At 36.5% G+C, this 15332-nt stretch overlaps 2 long non-coding RNA genes across 2 annotated transcripts; one reads left to right on the plus strand and one right to left on the minus strand.

The window, feature by feature from the left end:
- The first annotated feature begins 896 nt into the window (after positions 1 to 896).
- On the plus strand, positions 897 to 1978 carry LOC125678871 (uncharacterized). The gene is made up of 2 exons (XR_007371636.2): positions 897 to 1074; positions 1532 to 1978. It is a non-coding gene; the product is annotated as an uncharacterized LOC125678871 (long non-coding RNA).
- A 499-nt stretch (positions 1979 to 2477) lies between these two features.
- On the minus strand, positions 2478 to 3921 carry LOC130053336 (uncharacterized). The gene is made up of 2 exons (XR_008801899.1): positions 3792 to 3921; positions 2478 to 2892 (listed from the first exon to the last, which is right to left on the minus strand). It is a non-coding gene; the product is annotated as an uncharacterized LOC130053336 (long non-coding RNA).
- Between the last annotated feature and the right edge of the window lie 11411 nt (positions 3922 to 15332).

A 15332-nucleotide genomic window follows, 5' to 3' on the forward strand; every position in this document is an offset into this window, starting at 1 on the left:
TCCCGCATTAGACAAAAGTACGTAACATCTATCTTTCTGTGTTTAGTAAACCAGAAGTGATAAAAGAATTAGATAGGTTACATGAGGAATATGTTTTGATTCCAGCTGACAAAGCTAGTAACAACAATGTCTTTGTTTGTAAGGCTCATTATTACAACTGAATTTTCAACGAACTTGGCATTACTTCCACTTTTGGTAATCGTACTTATACTCCAACTGCCCTTTCAAAAGATGAAGTTCTTCAAAACCATGCTTCAGTTTTAGACATATTTAATATCCCAGTCAATGGGTCGAATGAATATGAATTATCGTACCTATACTGGATTTCTAAACTACATAAAAACCCTTGCAAACAAAGATACATTGCTGGATCCAGTAAGTGTTCTACCCCTATCTTTGCTCCTCACGAAAATATTAACAGTTGTGAAGGAGAAACTTCAAACTTACTGTGCGACTACATATGCCAGAAGTGGTATTAATCAAATGTGGATTCTAAAAATTTTTAAAGAACTTTTAGTAAACTTGAGATTGCAGAATTTTTCCAAAATCAACAACATTAAAACCTATGACTTTTCAGCACTATACACGACCATTCCTCACGATATATTAAAGACTAGACTTTTTGATATCATAGACAGTTGCTTCTTCAACAAAAACGGACAACGGAAATATTCATATCTAGTGATCAGTCATTCAAAAACTTACTTTGTTAAACACCACTCTGATTCCACGCACAAGTACTCTGAAGTTGAAATAAAAAAATATGCTAAAGTTCGTCATTGACAATATTTTCGTGGTCTTTGGTGATCAGGTCTTCCAACAGTCTGCTGGAATTCCCATGGGCACGTATTGTGCTCCTTTGTTAGCTGACCTATTTCTAAATTCATATGAAGCAGAATTTATTCAAAATCTTCTACGTGAGAAGAAAAAATCTCTCGCTGTGGCCTTCAATTAGACATTTCGATATATCGATGACGTTTTGTCTATTTTAATTATAACTTTCATTCATATCACTGTCATGATCGTGTGCAGGATTGGACAAAACAAGATGGCAGACGGCATTTCCAAACAAAGGTAGGCTCTTAAAACTCTTCATTTTACCGACTTATTAGACGACGAATTTATGAATTTGAAACACTGCCTGGCCAGGGAGGCATCATTAAGTTGATTGGTTGTTGGAATTCTTACTCATGTACACGTACAACTCTAAATTCATTGATCGAAGTTGACGATGTTGCCTCGATAGAATTCGAAGCGGGCGAAGATGTTTCTAATCATGTTTTCATGCATTTTAAGAAAGATACTTTCTGTAAAATAGACTCTGCACATATCTTTTGATGAAAACTTGAACCAGTGTATGCGATTTGTCCCTTCAATTGCCTTGGTTAGATAGAAATCTCGACTTGAACATTTGCTAATGTGCAGGATTGGACTCTGGTCGTTTCCACGATAAACGTGCCGGATTGGACCTCGATTTTGGTTCAGGATTGGACCCTTTCTTAAATACTGTACATGCATTTTTTTCTTACAGATCCAGTCAGGAGCGGACTTCCTTAAACTTAAAAGTTGCAAGTGAATGAAGTGTGTTCTATTTTATGTCTCCTACTAAAACCATGGTTTTGACAAACCTAGAAGAGCACGTGGAGCAAGGAACTATCAGTAAGCCGGAAGAGCCAGCTCAAAAATCTTTAAGTGTTTGAGAATTTCACCGCGCACATGAGTCTAAAGTTCTGCCACACGCTAGAAGGAGCCTTGTTCTCGGAGATCAACATGTTGAAAAGTCTTCATTTTGCAGAAGCAAATACATTTATATTGTATATACACGTGTAGACCATGTTCGATTCCCAACCACTTAAAATTTGTGATATCTGCATGGAATTATTAAAACTGAGCATGGTTTGACGTATAATAATCTCTTTAGGCACGATGGTTTACATTTCACAAAGCTGTTCAATGACAATAAAGACAATAAGATGTTGAGGTGTTCATGTTTTCAATACTTAATCATCTGTCCACATGCACTTGTGCCTTTCATGTGTATGCTTCTGCTGGAACCAGTTTTGATTGTTAAAACGAGATTTATCATCTTTTGAACTTTCCATATCATTTTAATTCTAATAATCTTGAGTGCATATGTCGTGCAAGATATCGAGGCCAACTCACTTACAAGGATATTTACTTACGGTAAAAGTGTTTGTTGGAATGTAGTAAATATCAGCATTTTTGTATTTAAAAACCTTTCGTTTCTTATAATTACATTGAATTCAACCTTAGAGTGCATATACTGATGAAAGAATATAAAAGGATATTTTCTCAGAAATTCGCAATATCACTCCTGTAGCTGAAATATGAACCTAAATCAAAAGCAGTTTTGTCCATGATGTTTCTTCTTCTTCAATATTTGCTGCTCAGATGAGAGGTTACTCTTCAACACAATTTTTTCACTAGTTGTTATCAGTTCAATACAAACGCAATAAATTTGAAATATATTTAATAACAAGTAAAAATTAAGAACACTTCTGGTTCAATGAAATAACAAATCAACATGTGTAAAATGCAATGTAAAAGATTAGTAGTATCTCTGTAAAACAAAGCATAATACCGTAAAAATAATCGTTTCATAATGTACATAAACGGATATAAAAAACGGCTGCCATGGTATATGTATGCACTTCGTGTATTCAGAAAACAATGTAATTTTTTTTACTTCATGTTTCTTTTATAATGTGCAAAAGCGTGTGTTGCACTGGTCACAAACGAAGACAATTTCTCTGATTGATGTTTCCTTTTTACATGCCTACGCAATTCAGAATTGGTCTTGAATTCCTCACCACAAATTTCGCACATTCGAAGTGTACCCATCTCATGGAATGAAGTTCTTGGGCTTGATACCTGAAACAAAGGAGAACGTCTATATAACAGAATTTGGAATTAGGGAATATGTAAGCGGGTTAATTGAATTCAGGAAACGTCGAATTTATATTGTTACAGAGGATTATAAAATGATGATAATTTCCCACGTGTTTTTTTTTTTTTTTTTTTTAGGTCAAAATGGCCTTATATATCCTGAATACGAACAGTCAACGTTACATCTGGTCGTATGCAAAGATTGGTGATTCATGTATAGATCTGCTATATTGGTTCAATTTGAAGGAGATAGCGAATGGATATTTTTACAGTAGCAATTGTCGTCGTTGGGAACTTAAACGGCGATGTAATTTGATAACAGTAAAAAAAAAATATCAAAATACACCATGGTAATGTTGGAAATGTCTGAGAATCTAATAAGCTACATTAATCAAACTAAAATATGATAAAGTGAAGTGGGGATTCGAAAATATAAAGGATTTTGAAAATAAAGATAAAAAGAGGGTCCAATCCTGAACCAAAATTGAGGTCCAATCCGGCACGTTTATCGTGGAAACGACCAGAGTCCAATCCTGCACATTAGCAAATGTTCAAGTCAAGATATCCATCTAACCAAGGCAATTTAAGGGACAAATCGCATACACTGGTTCAAGTTTTCATCAAAAGATATGTGCAGAGTCTATTTTACCGAAAGTATCTTTCTTGAAATGCATGAAAACATGATTAGAAACATCTTCGCCCGCTTCGAATTCTATCGAGGCAACATCGTCAACTTCGATCAATGAATTTAGAGTTGTACGTGTACATGAGTAGGAATTCCAACAACCAATCAACTTAATGATGCCTCCCTGGCCAGGCAGTGTTTCAAATTCATAAATTCGTCGTCTAATAAGTCGGTAAAATGAAGAGTTTTAAGAGCCTACCTTTGTTTGGAAATGCCGTCTGCCATCTTGTTTTGTCCAATCCTGCACACGATCATGACAGTGCATATGTCGATTTGATATATCCCTGTGAGCTTGAAATAAAGGACACCACAGAGTCGTTCACTTCTGCTTCATACTTAGATATTTTATTGAAAGTAGACATTAACGGTAAATTGACAACTCAACTGCATGACAAACGGGATGATTTCAGCTTCTCCATCGTGAACTTCATGTAGCAATATTCCATTATCACCTGTATATGGTGTTCATATATCTCAACTGATTCGATATGCAATAGCTTGTTCTGCGTATAGTCAGTTTTTAAATCGAGGTAAGCTACTGACAAACAAATTGATGGTACAGGGGTTTCAACAGTCTTGACTGAAGTCAGCATTTCGCAAATTATATGGTCGTTATAACTATCTAGTTCGTCAATACAACCTATCATTGGGTCAAATGCTGACTGATGTGTTTCATACCGATTGTTAAGCCGTTCCTGGCACACTGATTTTGACTGCGGATAACTCCGTTTACCTGAACAGGATATAGAGCTCACGGCGGGTGTGACCGGTCGACAGGGGATGCTTACTCCTCCTAGGCACTTGATCCAACCTCTGGTGTGTCCAGGGGTCCGTGTTTGCCCAATTATCTATTTTGTATTTCTTGTAGGAGTTATTAGATTGATCACTGTTCGTAATTTTCACCTTTCACCTCGTCAACATGCAAGGTGAAGATAACGAACAGTGATCAATCTCATAACTCCTACAAGCAATACAAAATAGACAGTTGGGCAAACACGGACCCCTGGACACACCAGAGGTGGGATCAGGTGCCTAGGAGTAGTAAGCATCCCCTGTTGGCACTATGGGCACCACTGCTGACGTAACTGCCTGCATGATGACGTTGATTCTAGATTACTGTAGGGGGTTGTTTCTTTGTTCACACTCTTGATGGTGGGCACTGTTCTTTCTCTCGGATTGATTCTCCTCTGTCTTCTGATCGATCCCTCTTTTGTTGCTTATCCTTGTTTTGGTTCCCTGGTCTACTTTCACTCATGTTTCTCAGGTGACATCGCTTCCTGTGCAAGTGTTGGGTCCTCTTCTGTTCCTTAGGACTCATAATCTTCTTTTCCTCTTTGGTAATAAAACAATTTCTATTTAGGTCCCTCATAAAATGACGATGTAAATGTGTTGTTTTTTTATTTTGCTTCGCTTCTTCAGTACTACGAGTTTACTGCCGTCACATCAGTTGGCATGTTTGCTCGGTCTATTGAAGATCTTTCTACAGACGGAACACTCGAACCCCAAAACAATATGTTTTTCAAAGATGTGACGCTCACAGAGTGTCCCAACCTCTGCTAAGACAGAGGTTGGGACACTCGGCGCAGTGATACTTAGTCACTTGCAAATTAATATACAAAATCCGTGAAGCAAATATTTATGTAACAGTATTCTGTCTATAAAAGGTTAGATACAGTGGGCGCCCCCTGATCTTTTGAAGGTATTGCATCTAACCACTTGGGGAAATAACCTCAAACTACAATTAGATATTTGTTTCCTTTGTTAGTTATCGGATTGATAGATTGTATCTTGCTTAACGTCTCGCTTGAGAATTTTTCACCTATATGGACGTCACCAAGACCGGTAAAGGACTTCAAATTTAGGCCTATGCTCGGCGCTTACGGCCATTGAGCAGTGAGGATTCCTTAGCGTGCCACACCTACTGTGACACGGAACATCCGTTTTTAAGGTCATCTCCGAGGACCCGTGACATTCACTCCTGATGCCGAGCATTTGGCAATGGAATTGTCACTACCTGTTCTAACGACTTAGGTCTGTCGCAATCTAATTAAAATTAGATGTTAGGTCTGCTCACGTAATCGCATACATAACAACTAACAACATCCCATAGAGGGTCACGTCAGAGGTCAAATTTATATTAAATTGTTTCAACACGTTTTCAATCGCCTCGCATGTACTGTCTTTCGCCGCCATTTTCCTTCAACAACCAAACACAATTTGTACAACTGTTTCTCATTGGTCACAAAAGGTACTTCCGTCTTCGCAATGATTGATCGATATTTTTACATAAATTTGACCTCTGACGTGACCCTCTATGGGATGTTGTTAGATGTAATGTATGCCAGTACGCGAGCGGATCTAACATCTAATTTTAATTAGATTAGGTCTGTCACGGCCGGGATTCAAACCCCGGCCTTCCGCATGCAGGGCAAACGCTCCAACCTCTCGGTCATCGCGGCGGTCATTAGTTCCAGGAAAAGAATCTAATATGCCCATGGCAACACGTTCAAAAGGTGCTTCTACATTATCAGAGATGTGCCATCCACGTCTTTGGTGGTGGTCTTGACTTCCACAGAAATGATAGTATCTGCACCAGCGTTCAACGTCTCTCTTAAGATGAAACCAGAAGGACTGGTTCACGATTTTTTATAGACATATTGTAGCTACCTCAGGGGTGGCTAGTATTTCTGAATCCTCAGCATGTAAACAGGTCATTGCTTCATCATCTAAATAGGCCTAACTCATCTTTTTATCAGGATGTGCCCTTAATTTAATTGTTCTCCTGTAAATAGACCAGACTCCACTCATGTAGATACTTTGTTGAATAATACTCAAGATGATGATCAGTCATATTCAACATTTATTAAACATACAGCATCTCTTTATAACATAATAATATAGGTAGTACACATAGGTCGTGATGTGATAGGATTTCTATATATAACAACATCAAGAAACAAAGCTGATTCTTCAGAAACACAAGTTTAGGTCGTCGAGTGTGGTAGGCTAATTAGATGTAATTTACATTATAGGTACCTCGGTGTCTTTGTTTTTCTTCATTAAGATTTGAACGTTGCTTTCTTATAGAACCTCATATCCTCTGTCACATTGACTCACATGACTCAAATTATCCAATAAGAATATGTCCTACGAATTATCAACTAATCAATAGCTTGTACGGGAAGCAGAGTTCCCACACAAGGTCCCACACAGAACTACTTTTGCCACACAAGCTGCTGTACAATATCGTAATAAATAAAACAAGGTAAAATTAACAATTGAAATAAACGTAAGTAAGCCAATTAAGTAATAACTTCAATGATTTTAAAACATCCCTATACTTTGCATTAAGCACAGAACTATGTAGCGTATGAATATCGCAACTACCGATGATAACATCAACAAATGTAGTCCCGATTATGCTGACTGATTATAAGATCTATGTTAACAATAAACAACTACTTATAGCTTCAAAATACACAACTGAAACTTAAATGTAGAATCTGATCCAATATTGTAAACTTGAATTATAGAACACATAGTTAATATGTCACTAAACCGGAAGTGACGATCCGAGCAAAAGTATGATGGCTACCAAAACATGATATGTAAAATCCACCCTCTTTTCCCTGATATTATTAATCCTACGATTTTACATGAGGCAACAACAAGAAAATTACGATGATATAAAGAAGTACAACAATCGTAACTAGATAAGGTGACATGTTATTCCCAATAAAATCGTAAACGACAACTTTCTGGCAGGCACATGTTGAATATATTACAATATTTTTCATTTTTGATGTTAATCATTAAAAATATAACTCATTCAAAGTTGACAACCAAAATTTTAACCTTCTGAATGCAAGAATAAAAGCAATATTTTAGCGTTAAATCTGTGTTATGTAAACAAAAACTCGAGTCTTTTAATGTAAACAAACAAACAAGTGAAACATTCATTTTGTAATACATGTACAATGATCTTAATTTTGCATAGTCACAAATTTTAACTTTTAGATGACTCATTTTACCCCAAAAATGCTTGAAATGTGAAAGGTATAATACACTTATATCGATATCCATTTATTTTGAAAATTTCGTAAACAATAGTATACCACAATCTTTCTTTACAAAACAAATATTAAACTCTCTAAAATGGGCTTCTGTGATAATGCATAACCTTAACTTTCATGTGAAATCTTTCAAACACATTAGACAGTAGATTTTGATCATTAAAAGTGAAAAACAAAGTTTTGGGGGGAAATCGTGAATCAGTCCCTTTAAGTAAAGTTTTCTTCATTCCTAGGTGTCCTCCTGTAACACCATTATGAAGCTGGCTTAGATTAGCATCCTTTACTGATGTTGGAATTACAGCCAACCATGAGGTAAATCCTCTGTTGTTCTCAAACTTGTACTATAAAATATCATCTTTCAATTCTAGTGACTCCCATGGTATTTATAACTGTCGTCTAACCGTTGAGGGTTGTAGCCTTTTTCTTTGGCATCAGTGATGTATTTCAGTGTTAAGTCATTTCTTTGTTGCTATTTTAGTGGTTCTAGAAGTAATATATTTGTCGAGTCTGGTGATTCATTCTTTTTTTTATCAAGTTGTCAACAGTGGCGAATTTAGTGGGGGGGGGGGGGGGGGGGGGTGGGGGGGGGGGGGGTCGGACCCCATCCCGCTCTTTGGTTTTTCATCAACAAGTTCTTTTTGTTTAAATTCTATAAAGGATGTGATAACTAAATGAAAGGGAGAAGGAACAAGAATTTCAGTCTAAAATGCATTTAAATTTTTGAATCAATCTTTAAAATAATTTCACATTGTAAGGGGGTCCCAATGCCCTCCCCCTTCGGGCCTCAACCCCCTCCCAGTAAAGTCTAGATCCGCCACTGCATGAGTCACGCATACTTTCTTTGGCGAAGTTGTCTCTCCTTGGATATTCAATGACATCTGTATTATTGTGAAGTCTACCAGCACGGTGTTAGATTTCAAAATCGTATGAATCTAAAACCTCAAAACATCGGACCATTTGCCTTTTTGGACTTTTGAAGTTTTAAAATAGTGACCATTGTAGGGCACTATGGTATGTTCTTGTCACTGTTTGTCGTCAATACAAGTAACGATGAAAGTATTTCAGTGAGCAAGTAGCTCTCTTCTAGTCACACAGTAACTTCCTCTTGCCTAGAGTATTGTAGTATATGACAGTCTCTCTTCCATCTTGCACCTGGGAGAGAACTGCACTAAGGCCAACAAAACTGGCATAGGTGTCTAGGATGAAGAGGCCATTTTATTTTGGATATAAGGTTGGACCTGTTTTAGACTCTGTAAGGAGTTGCTCTCTTCATTCCACTGGAACTTAACTGACTTCTCTGTCAGCCTATGTAAAGGTTAAGCTTTGTCATTGTAGTGCAGAATATTTTTTTGTAGTAGGATGTTAATCCTAAGAAGCTTCTACATGCAACTTCTGTTGTAGATTTTGGTGTGGGCCACTCTTTAGCAGTCTTTATTTTGTTGGGGTCAGTTGAAACACCTATTTCGTTAACTACATGTCCCAGGAAAAGTACTTCTTTCAAAATTCGTTCTTAAGGTCCTGTATCTGTTCTTCCAATGTTTTTGAATGAACAATGATGTCATCTAAGTAGACTAAACATACGTCATAAAATGATCCATGGAGAACTCTATACGTCTTTTAAAAGTTGCTGGAGCATTACAAAGCCCAAAAGCCAGAACTGTAAACTGCCAAAGACCACCTCTGGATAAGAAAATGTTTTTTTTTGCTTGTCGTCTGCTAAGCTGACTTGTCAGTAGCCTGATTTAAGGTCAATGGTACTATTGTACTGGGATTCTGATAAAGCGTCTAAGGTGTCATATATTCTAGGGTTATTGGACTATGCGCGAACATAAAGAAAAAAGACTTCGAAACAACCACAACCTCAACAGACGATTGGTTGATAGTTTGTTTGTTTTACGTCCCATCGAGAATTTTTCATTCATTTTGAGACTTTGCCAGCTGTAGGTGAAGTACCACAAATGTAGACCTATGCTTAGCGTTCAGGGTCGTAGCAGTGAGGGTTCTTTAACGTGCCAACGCTGCCGCAACACGGGAGGTCCCTTTATACGGAACTTTATTCATTCGACGTAGTTTGTCTCTTAACAAATATACCCGTGGACTTGGAAATAGGAGCGGTGAAATATTGGATTGATCAGCATCGTGACATTTTACACAATTACTTTGAGCGAGATTTTGTGGTAGGAGGGATACAAATGATACTCCAAAACTTGTCGTAAGAGGTGACTTAATGGAGCGGTCCTTCGGATGAGACCACAAAAACCGAGGCTCCGTATTACAGCAGGAGTGACATGATAAAGACCCCTCCCTGCTCAAAGGCTGTAAGCGCCGAGCATAGGCCTAAATTTTACATCCCTTCATCGGCAATGATGACGTCTCCATATGAGTGAAAAATTCTCGAACGGGATGTCAATCAATATGAAACCAACCAAAACTGTTTTGTAGAATTAGTGGAAAATATATATCGATAAAAATCGCATAGTAAAATTAAAAACATGAGAAATACATCATAAATGATTTATTGATAACACAAAAATGATGTAAACGCTGGGTTAATAATCGAAGGTTCCCAACCACTAATGATATATACAATAATTAACAGTTCAATGTCACCCAAGTTCAATATATCGTGTCCTCCCCAGCACAATGACTGCCTCACAGCGCCTTACCATGGCCGCAAATAAGTTTCTACAAAAAATGTCTAGTGATGTTGTCACATTTTATGTCCAAACAACTTTCCATAGTTTTAAACTTGTACCAAAGATTCAAATGTGTATAATTTTATCACTAACTTGTTTCCATACAGGTAAAATTAGTGGTGTTCACTTCAAATCTAAATTTAGATACCCCGTATACATTCGCATCGAAATACCACTTATGAGTTTGTTTGGGCGTAGCAGGTAAGGGTGAGACATTGAAAGATTGTGAGATAAAAGAATGGCTTTGAGAGAGAAAGAGGAGAGAGATTAGATCAGATTAGATTTAGAGAAGTTAGATCAGTAGATAAAGTTGAAAGAATTAAATGCTCAAAATGAACTTGAAATGATTTCAAATTCACGTAGCGTCAAAAGCTTAGTTTCAGACAGTCAAATAAACACTACAACACCAAAAATCTCTCCGTTTGATGAAACGCGTGACGAAATAGACAGTGATCTTAGAAGGTTTGAGAGGTACGCCACTGCACAACATTGGAACAAAAGAACCTGGGCAGGGAAGCTCTTGACGTGTACGCTTTAATGTCTTCAACTAAAGCTCTAGATTAGGATGAACTGAAGTCAGCTCTGCTTCGCAGGTTCGAGATGACTGAAGATGGAATAAATGTGATTAAATATATATTCTACCCTGTTGGAAATTGTAATTAAATACAATTATTTCGCTCATTTAGAAAATTATTTGTCATTCGATTGTAACCCCCCCCTTCATCTTTGTACACGAAAGACGTGATTCGGCTGCTGTATTCTTGGATCTCGGAAGTGAATTTATCACCTTAGCGTGAAAGTTGGAGGATCTGGTTTGTAGTCAAAAGTGGCTGTCGGCATAATTAGCTGGCGATAATAGGTCATATTTGTAAGTAACACTACAGTATTGCATCGCCCATACTCACTTTCTTTCTGCTAATTTATCTATTGCATCATGAAGACATTTCACCAGTTTGTATAGAAAAAACATTGCATCTTCTGTTAGCGCTCCGTGTTGAGTACTTGTGAAAATTCAATTGAGGGAAAGTATTTGCTTTACGTATTTGGTTTGGTAAAAATGTCGACCGAAAGTTTAAGTGTGGTCATAGCAGCGGGAAAAGAGCTGGGATGTAAGGACGACAGTCGACCAGAGGATATTCACAGAGAACAGGAACTTCGTATCATTCGTACTCATTACTCTGGTAAATAATATGAGTCAATCATGTCAGGACATTTGGGCATAAGCTGAACTATCAAGAGAATCCTTATGGAATGCAGCCAGAGATAAGGAGACGCTGTCAGTAATCATGGAGAATTTTTTGGAATGTGCAAAAAAAAAAAAAAAAAAATCATTGAAGAATGCTAAAATTTTATGTAGTGTTATTGATAAAATCATTGTAATTGCATATGTGAGTCACTTAAACTCAAATAATACAATATTATTGATCACTTTGTTGTTACCATGGTAACAAGGACAAAGTTCTTGAAAGAACAGTGAAATATACATCTTTAAAGTCCAAAATAAATACAGTTAAGAGTATGTGATGCATATTTTTTGAGTTTAAGGTAAATAAACAAGGCTTATATAAAATTGTGTTACATTACCTTTTAAGTTTTCTGTTAAATCAATTCCTTGATGACCATCCAGAATTTTTTAAGATGGCTGCTAAATGATATTCATTCATTTCTTCCTTTAATTCTAGAGAGTTGGCATCAAGGGAGATAATCATTGTGTAAAATAACAGACACTAGTATAGTTTGGACGGTTTTACAGAAAAAGAGTAAATTGTCTTACTGTTTTTATTTACTACATTGGTAGTATAAATAGCTGTCTTAAAAAGACATGTTGAATTAACGTCAGCCCTGCTGTGATTCAGAGAAAATAGTGTCAAAAAAGAAGTCATAAATGCTCTTTTTTACCTTAATTTATGACTTATTTTAAAAATAAGGAGGAGAATATGTATTTTTTTTGGTAAAACACAATTATAATAATCTAAGAATTTCCTTTAACTGTACATTGTTGGGAAATTGTTTTATTAGAAATATTTGTCAATCGATTAAAAAATTCTTCATCTAATGATTAACTGTGGGCACGGTTCGTTGCCATAGAAACACGATGCATGGTTCCCGTAATTTTCGCTTTTTAAACATTTACTATCACTATACACAAAAGTGTGAGAGTTTCGTTCAGATTTGTGATTTTTGCACTTTCCACTTTTAAAAAGATAATTCGCAATGGCTACTGACAGCTTCTACAGATCTTGTGACAGATGTCAAGATACAAGTATACCAAAGGACGGCATTCCAATACAGGAAACACATCGCCTCACGTCATTATCAACCTCTGCCTGCAATATGTTGGGGATAATGAACTACACAACTGGTTCACAAGGACCCGAGGATGTGGAGACAAGCGAACTTTCATTTGATTCAATTCAGTGTACTATGATAAAAAGATGTAATATATAGTGTAGAAGAAAAAACCATTGTAAAGTATTGTGAAATTCGTCATTTTTCTTACATTTTGACAAGAGCTCCGTCAATCTGTGATAGTTGCTCCATTATAACTGCAGGGCTAGGGTCAATTGTTGCCGAGTCTGGGGCTGCAGTTGTCTTTGGTGGATGCGCCTATTCAGTTTGTTCCATGTATGCTCGATAGGGTTCAAATTTGGTTATTTGGATGCCCAAGGAAGAACCTGGATATTGTGTATTTGCAGAACATCACGTGTTTGACAGCAATATGGAGTCTGGTGTTGTCATGTTGGAATACTGCTCCTGGATGCCGCAGTAGTGTGACTGTATGACTTCATCAATAAGCCGTTGAGCCGTCAAAGTACCCTGTATGTAAACGAATGCTGTCCTGCTTGTATAGGGTATTGCTGCCCGCATCATAACACTACCCCACCCCCAAACCGGTCTGCCTTCTGAATACAATTTTGCGCAAAACTCTGAATCTTTCATCAGACCTCTGCAGTAAAAATCGAGATCTATCAAACCAAACTGTTTACTAGCGTTGCCGCAGCCATATTCTTGAATCTGAGACCATTGAAGTCGGTTTCGACGATGTTGCGGAGTTAAAAGAATGCCACGAAAAGGTCTGTGCACTTTAATCCCAGCATCCCGTAGTTGATATGTTATTATGTGAATCCCAACAACAGAAGATGCTGTAGATGACGTTGTTGTATATCGTTTACGAAAATGACGCAATCGGATGAAACGGTCCTGTGCTGCTGACGTCACGCGTGCTCTACCCGCTCTATGACGATCAATTGTTTAACCATGCTGTTGATATCTGCTCCAAATGTGTTTTGTAAAATATTGACATATCTTGACATTGACAACTGCAAATTGTGACACACCTGTTTCAAGTCGTACAATCATTGCGTTGAGCATCATTCAGACGCGGTATTTCTAAAGAAAAAAAAAAAAAAAAGAAAAAAAAAAAGCCAACTCAATCAAATATCGTGAACCCATGCATTTGATACCTGAATCACGTGCATTGTGAACTTACAACAGAGACAGATTTTTAGGATTTTATAAAAACACATTTTATTGTCCTAAAATTATATATCTAGTAAACTATCTATCTAGTAAACCATAGCGTTAGCTGTAAGAAGGGGTAATTACGCGATTCATTCTTTACCCAAAAAAGTATGAAAAAAGTTATTTAAAATTATTCAGCGAAACATTTCTAAGCGTTTCTTTTTAATTAGTATAATTTAACGTACGACTTATGTTATCAGGCTCACAGCCGGTGTGACCGGTTCACAGGGGATGCGCACGCCAGGTCATATCTCTGGTGTATCCAGGGGGTCCGTGTTTGCCTGGCCTTACATTTGCTTTTTATTAGGAACAGTGTTTCTATTTGTCCTAGGGAAAGGACAGGTCGTCCCTAAGATTTATTTAGTAGTTGTTCATATATAAGATAAGATATTCTTTATTTCCTCCAAAGTAATGGAGCGTATATCATAATCAAATTATAAACTTATTTGAACAGAACAGGAAAAAAAACATATTTATAGTATGTACATATTTGAAATTAACGATTACAATCTACAGATTACGACAGTCTATGGCAAAAAAAACCTAGCATGATTTGCTTATATATATATATATATATATATATATATATATATATATATATATGTTAAGTTCATTATGACGTTATCGACAAATCAAGCGGTAAAGTCGACGTCACGTTTTTACGATATGACAGCATGACTTTCTGTAACATTGTTTTTTTCACTGACGTGTTAGGCGCTTCCTTGAGAAGTCATGGAACTGTCAGTACGCACTTTAAAACACACAAGTTTCATTTATCTGTTATATATACAATTATTATATATTATATCGGTTTAAGTGTTTAGTATTGATGTTAATTAGTGCTATGTATATACTGGATTTCCGTCGAGAATAATATGTTTACAGATGTTTCCTTTCTTCAGGAATTACATGTAAAATGAAAGTCTATAGAAATGGAAATATTTCATCAGACATCCTAAATCTATGTGTGACATATATCGAACACACATTTTTTAAAAGTAACGTATGTCTGCCCCCCCCCCTCTTATTTGAAATATTAGATTGATATAATATGAGTTGCATGTATATAAAACAGCCAATCAATTAATGTGCTACCTGTTGGGTTACTTTATGTGGGTTTTTTTGTTTTTTGGTTGTTTTTTTTTTTGTTTTTATAAAGTTTTACAATATGTATACTATTCCTTTATTGTGAACGTATCTTACAATGCTGTAAATATGTACAAAAATAGCATTGAATCCTAAAAATTGCCGACAATATTTACCATTGGCCTATTTGTAGGCCTAGCTGTACGTTTAGTAATAATTATGTCGCTCATCTTTTGTTTGCACGTAAAAAAAAAAAGTATTCGAATTTTGTTGATTGTATTTTGGCAACACTAACCTGGAATTGTGAAATATGTTTTGCAAATACTAATATATTTCCAAAATTAAAACAGATCAACAGCAAAA

The sequence above is a fragment of the Ostrea edulis genome, chromosome 1 (genome assembly GCF_947568905.1).
Source record: "Ostrea edulis chromosome 1, xbOstEdul1.1, whole genome shotgun sequence".
In the NCBI taxonomy this organism is placed as follows: domain Eukaryota; kingdom Metazoa; phylum Mollusca; class Bivalvia; order Ostreida; family Ostreidae; genus Ostrea; species Ostrea edulis.